Consider the following 7,668-nt stretch of genomic DNA (forward strand, 5'->3'; position numbering starts at 1 on the left):
TGAAGACATGGATTTTATGTGAGCATGTGCAGAGAGAAGCGAAAACATGTCAGCCATTTGAAATGAACATTTTGCATTTAAAGTTGTCGATATATGTCTGTACGCGTTATTCATCCAAAGATTTTACTCGTTATAAACCATCCTTGGTGTATAATTACTATTTGCTGTTAATTTCAATGTTATGTGACCAGTAGTTTTAGAGTTTATCGGTTAAATATTTACACATGCACACACATGTAATGTTTTATTTATATTTTGCTTCTGAATGAGTTTGGGAAGTTGGATACAACATGCCCCTAAATACTTTCACACCCACACCCGTACAGCTTTTCTTTTTTTTTTTAATGTATTTATCGAACCTGTGAAAGATCTCTTCTTTATGTTCATTTGTGTGCAAATTCAGTTTCGTTAGATATCGTATTTAACCTAACTATGACAACGCTCATTAGCTTTGCGCTACAGATCAACCTAAGCTAGTTCTAGGGTTAAGGAACTAGTTAAAGTGATGGAGATTAAACCTTGTGACGTGATCAAACTTTTCATTATATCCAACAAACTATTGTCACACCCATTCAACCTGTTAACTCCTCTGACCTTCGGGTTAGAGATGACATGTCAATCGTTTATTGATACTATTTGTTTTTGGTATGCGAGAAAAAAAAATCAAACTTCGCCCAATTATGTGCTTAAACTGTGATTACCCAAAATTCAAATTTTACGACAGCAACATCGGCCACATCAAACCTAACTTCCGCATATGTACTGACAACATTCATTATCGCAGACAATATTTTACAAGCACTCTTGACTCCGGAGGTTTCCATATACTGAGGATATATCGCTAGTTTGTGCACAACAATCTCCACACAAACAATGGTTGGTCTTGATTGTAGTAACATCTATTTAAAGAGACAAACATCTTTCTCAACACAATAAACATCATACATCTTGCATTCAAGCTAGTCAGTAGAAGGCCATGATCATTGAACTAAAAGTCCTCTGGTGTACGAATGTTGCAGATGTGTTGATTGCCATTATGATGATCATCTGCTTCGGACAATATTTTTGAGATTTCTGAGTAAATGGAGTTTTAAGGTCGCATAAAAGAAGGCACGAACATTTATGAAAACCCTCTCTTTTTCAGAAGCAGGCATTTATCTTCCTATGTTGTAGATCTGGCATCATCCTATTTATGGCCACTACCATCTTCCACATACTTTCTTGTGCTTGCATTTTTAAGGGGTCAGATGATGGTCGTTGATAAAGTTTTATGATTGTTCATTAACACCTTCCAGCCCAACAGACACTGCAATGTTTTGATGGTCTTCTGTTGTATTGACACGTTGGCAACTATATGCAAAGGGTCTGCATAAAACACAGATTTATAATGATGTGCGTCGTATATGATGCAACCATGGTATGGAATACATGTTTGGATCAAATGAAATAAAGTAATAGTGTGGCTCTCCATTCGCGATTGACATATAAAAAGGAAAAATACTTTTTTTTAGATATATATATATGCATATAAACATTCAAAACCAAACATATATATAATACTTATATTATTTTATAGTATAAATATATCTTTGGTTTGGAATGTTTACTGTTTATATATATATGCTGTGGAAGTGTAAATTCATGTTTATTGAGCTTAATAAATTATGGCAATTTGCATAATTATTAAATATATGCATTAAATGTATATATTTTTTTAAACCCCAGGATACAGCATTAATAATTACTAACAAAATACACTACAGTATATAATACACATGTATATAATCAAATAACATTATAAATAACACAGTAAGGTGGGGCAAATACTGTAACCAGGAGCCAGAAAAACATTGTATTCACGTCGTAACTTGGAAAAAAAAAAGAAAGTATCCTAGGGTTCTACTTTGTGTGTGTGTGTGTGTGTATATGTATATGTATATATATATATATATATATATATATATATATATATATATATATTTTTATTGTGTGTATATATATATATATTTTTTTTTTTTTTTTTTTTTACACATTATCAAGACCAAGAGGATAAGGGTTAAAGAGTGTACAGTAGAAATTGGCCAATATAGTAATCGATTTGGTAAATTTGTTAACTTATATGGAACGGCTCATCAAGAACTTGTTTATGTTAGACTTGAAAACAACAATATTGTAGTCAGCCGGAAAACAGGGAAACGGAAGACAATTCCACAGGTGTGCAGTTCTAAGAAAGAAGCTTTGTCCATGGAATCTACATTTAGGTTTAGGCAGATAAAGAGTGGGGAGAATTATTTATAGTGTTTTCAGCTAGACGAGTGTTTCTTGTGAAAGTTTGGCGAGGGGGGTGACCACAGACTGAAGCTCAGTTGAACACTTTCCATGAAAATAACGGTACATCAGAGACAAACTCGCAACATCTCTTCTGTGAGATAGAGGTTGCAGGGAAGAGAAAAGGAGATCTCCTACGAGGCTACGAAGTCTATTTTGAACTCTATCAAGGCAGGACAAGTCCTTTCTAGCAGCTCCTGCCCAGATGTAGCAACAGTATTCCATCCTTGGACGTACCTGGCTCTTATATAGATAGAGAATTGCATCAGCAGTGAGATATCTACTGGATCGATAGAAAGATCCCACCATTTTTCCAGCGGCCTTGGCAACAGATTTGATGTACGTGTTCCATTTAAGATCAGAAGTAACAGTCAAGCCCAGAAGCTTGTCAAAACTTGAGGCCTCCTGAAGAAAGCCATTCATTTCAATTGATGCCAGATGTAGATCAGAGTGTTGATGATGTAAAGAGAGAAGCTTGGTTTTAGATGCATTAAAAGTAACCAACCACTCCTTTCCCCATTGTAATAAGTGCTCAAGATCAGAGGATATATATATATATATATATATATATATATATATCATACATCTTCTCTACCTACTTATCTATTATTATATAAAATAAACTTTATCTGTATGTGGGTCTCTGTGTGTGTGTGTGTGTGTGCAAGTTTGTTTCCTATTGACTCCAAAATGGCTGGGCCAATTTTTATGAAATTTTATACTAGTTTTTAATGTGTCTGGCAGTGTTTTTCAATAGATTTTGTATCGGGATGTATGCGATAAGTATCAATAATCGAAATAATCCGAGCAAAGAAGGAATAGGCGATATATATATATATCTATATATATAAAAGCGAAAATGTGTGTTTGTATGTATGTATGTATGTGTGTTTGTATGTCGCGCAAAAACTTTCCACACGGGTCACGGATTTTTGCCAGATCGGTATCATTTTAAACTTCCAACCTTCGCCCGACAAATATCGAAAAATTGTCCAAAAACGTTAATTCCCCCCGAAATCAGTAGTTTTCTACAAGATGGGGTCAGCAAAAACCTCCTCTCATGATGAGTTAGCTTCTACGCATGCATCATACGACATCGTAACCTGATTTACTTTAAATATTTGAAAAGCGAGACATTTTGGCGACGTCATCTTGGCTCAGTCGCTTAGAGCGTGGCCTCATCTAAATGTTTTGGGTTCGAATCATGGTGTGAGATGGCTGTTTTTTTTTTTTCCCGATTTTTTAAATTTTAATATTGAAGCAGGGTTATTTAAGCCATTTTTCACATGTTTTTGGGTTTTTTATTTTTCACGTTCATTTTTGTTTTTTTTTTACTTTGCTTATTCTCATGTTTTCATTAACCCCCCCCCTCCCTCGCCCGACCACACACACCAAAAAACACCTAGGAAACGCTGGGTACCCCCCGCTAGTATATATATAAAAGGCAAAAGTGCCAAGCGCGCGTTTTTGTATGTCCAACAGAGGCTTTTTTTCGCGGGGGAGGGGGGGGGGGTCACTATATTTTAGAACTTTTTATATACTCTCTAGATTGTAATATCTACGATTGTGAACAGACGTCGTCTGCAGTTGTGATCAACTTTTATAAAATTCCCGCTATTCCGCCCTCTTATGTGTTTGTTCGGCTTTTTCATATAAAAGCAAAACAAAAACCGGAGCTAAGGCAGCCGAGTTGGCCTTCGTGGCCCGGACGTCCAGAAGGCAGTTAGTTTTGATCACTGTGGAGGAAACCCCTTATATCAGACAATTGCTATTCATTTGGACACTCCCCTTTAGTGGGTAGTCGTTTTCCCCAAATTGTGGGGAAAGAAATACGGCGGGCGGAAAGCTGTAACCTTAACTGGCTAACAGTGTGATCTCATTCACTTAACTTTCACTTTCTGTGACTCAACATTTTAATCGCTAAAGTTGAACGGATTTCACTTTCTCTTCAGTCTTAGCGTAGCGGTAAAACTTCAGGTTTTCTTTTCCTACTTTGCATCGCGTCACGAGTTCAAGCCTACCCACACGTTCTTTTCCTCCTTCGTTGTTCGGCTTCCAGCCTTCCTACCACTTTTTTTCCCTCCACACACACGCCCGAGCAACGCCGGGCACCCCTGCTAGTAAAATCTAAAAATAAGAATTAAAAACTCATCTGTTATCATAGGACAGGGATAGGATAACATTTCTCAATTTTCAATATTGAAGTTATTTAGTAAATAAGTGATTTCGTCAACATAATTTCATAACTTTCTCCAATTTCTTTTTTTACCCATCACAAATGATTGTCCGTACATGTCATGTGGAAGTAACCCAAACAACCTATTGGAAACCATTTAGCACTTGACTAAATGCCAGGGTCACCTGATATTTAACTAATTCGTTGATCCTTATAGCATGCTGCTGTAGAACAAGTGATATCCTGGTTCATCGTTTGCAACCAGGCTCACCTGTAACTTGCAGCTGATCTGACAGTTCAAAAGTGTTTGGTGAAGACTTGAACATTACGAATCAATACATGTGAAAAATAATTAACTTATTGAGACCCATAAAAATTGGTTCATAACAAATAAAATAAATATCATGATTCATGTTGAACAACTTAGAAATTTACTTGAAAAGATTTTATCTTTTTCTCAAACAAGTTTATTACTTGTGCTAACTCGACTTTTCTACTGAATCAAAGAACTCGAATCCACGATTTTAACATAACCATGGAAGATGCCAGTGATCTAGTGGTTATGACAAAAACCAATGACCTGGGTGTTCCAATCCAATTCGTTCCACAAAAACCACTTTCACTTAGGATGTTAGCAACCTTCATGTTACCCCTCCCATAATCCCTAACATGTTTCTAAAAAGAATTCCAACTAGAAAAATATCAGGGAAACCAATGCCGACAATAGAATCTTCAGATTCATACGATGTGATGACAATGATAAACATGACCATGCCAACAGTTTCCTGTTCTTCACAAATCTTACAATCTAGATTTCATCTTCCTCTGAGGTTATCAGATCTAATCCTACTTTTAAAATTCATGTTACACATTCATTGTATCATTCGTATATAATTGTTTTTCATGCTATGCATGTTCTCAACTCTTACTGGCTAGATTTTATCATGCGTTGTACACGTGCTGGATAAAACTCTTCCTTTGGTCAATAGTGACAATGCTCGGCTGGTTAGCAACTTTTTCAACATATTCCCATCCATTTCTACCTCCTACAATCAAGAGTATCACTGAAGTAAAAATACTTCTGAATGACTTCAATATCTTCAGCATCCAATTAAACTTTCTCCACATCAGTTCTCATCTTTACACACAAACTGGTTATCATCTCTCAACCTACCTCCAGTGCACTTGTGTACCCAACGTTTGAAAGCATCACAAAAGATGGAGTTGCATGCGACTCTTTCCACAAAAGCAATGTAACATATTTACTTCTAGAGGATTTCCAACACTACTGTTATGTTGTTAATCTTCTGGAAAACAAAAACTATTAAAATGGTCAATGAATGATGAAATAATAGTCGATTATTAGAATTGGTAAAAGTATAATTGTTAAATAAAAATGTTATTGATGCGAAAAGTTATGTTAAGTTATAAGTTTAATAATTTTTAATTACTTCATATGCGGGTCATGTGTGGAATACTCGTTTTTCTTTTGGTTTCCATTCTAATTAATGGCACCTAAATATTTTATTAACTTTTGAAATCACGATAATAATATATACAAAATGTGGACAAATTAAAACATATTTTACAACCGGGCACCCCTGCAAGTTCTAGTTTAATTTTAAGCCGGAATACGAGACTCCACTCTTAAAACTGAACAGAATTTATCTTTCACTAAAAAAAACAAAACATGCTTCTGCATTTAATGACCTGTCACCTCAGCATATCCTGGCAGTTTATGTAAACAGCCAGAACATGGCGAAAATATTATAAACATGCCAATGAAAATTTCAGCAGACAGTTTATTGGAAGAAAATATTAATTTTAACCATACAAAAAACATTTGTAGACATCAACATAAATTGAGTGAATAATATTTAGTCACCCCAACACAAGTTGGAATACTCTCACCGACTGGAAAAAATTTCTTAGAGACTTGGCAAGAATATTTCCTTATTAATCCTTGGCAGATCAGTGGGCCAGAGGACATTAATATGACCAAAGAGGGTTTCGCTAAGAGTACCAAATCGTAATACTAGCCATAATAAAGTACATTCTACTGGGGACCACAGTGTTAATTTCATAAACCCTATGACAAAAGCTACTAAGAATCATGAGGAGAGGATGTGGAATGAAGCGAAGCAAGAAATAATACAAAACCAGCCAGAAATCGCTTCACAAAATAAACATCACCACCCAAAATTACAATTAAAAAAAAAAAAAAAAATGGAGAAAAATCAATTTTATCAAAACTTTTCTTCCAAAAAAAAAAAAAAAAAAATCATTCATGAAACTTATGATAGATTGGTGTCATATTTTTATTTATTGTAATTACTATATGATAGTTCTTTCTTTTTTTTTTTTTGAAAATGTTTTAACATTTGATAAGTGTTTGGCATATTCCAGTGGTTTACAGAAGCTGTCAGTATATGCAGTGTCAATATCACAGAAAAACAGGTCACCAAATGCAAAACTTGCCACAAATAAAAATAGTGGAAAGGTGTAGGTCCTTTTTTATTATATTCACATGAAAAACTGATTCCTCAAAAATAGTTGCCCCCCCCTTCTACCAAGTTTTTCAAAGTGTCCCACTCAATTGCCTAAAAAATGTTACATTTAAATTGTATACACCATTTTTTTTTTTCATAAGTATCGACTGATGTTTTAACTTTATTTTTACTCTTAAATTCTACCAAAAATCAACATTAAAGATTAATTTGAAGAAATAAACATGGTCAAAAGAAAGATTCCAATGTGAGGGTAGAGGGACGACAAGGAATTATTTTTTGATTAAAAAAAGCTTCCATCTTTCCATATTGTGAGAAAGAGAAATAAAATCAGCCAAATGGTAAAAGATAAAGACGCACAGCTCTAGAGTTTGCAAAAATCTTTCTTTGCTAGAAAAAAAGATTTTTTTACGTCAAAGGGTGGAATACTACTTTTTACAATTTACTAAGACTGCGAAAAAAAGCCAATTACAGTAAAACCCCAGGATACAGCACTAAAAATCAGTAACAAAATACAACAGTATATAATACACATGTATATCATAAATAGCATCATTATAACCAGGGTCCGGAAAAACATTGTATTCCACATGAAAAAAAAAAAAAAAAAAAATCCTAGGGCCACTGTATCCCAGGGTTCTACTGTACAATATTGAT

This window comes from Euprymna scolopes, chromosome 27 (assembly GCF_053919585.1).
Source record: "Euprymna scolopes isolate OS-2025 chromosome 27, ASM5391958v1, whole genome shotgun sequence".
Classification (NCBI taxonomy): domain Eukaryota; kingdom Metazoa; phylum Mollusca; class Cephalopoda; order Sepiida; family Sepiolidae; genus Euprymna; species Euprymna scolopes.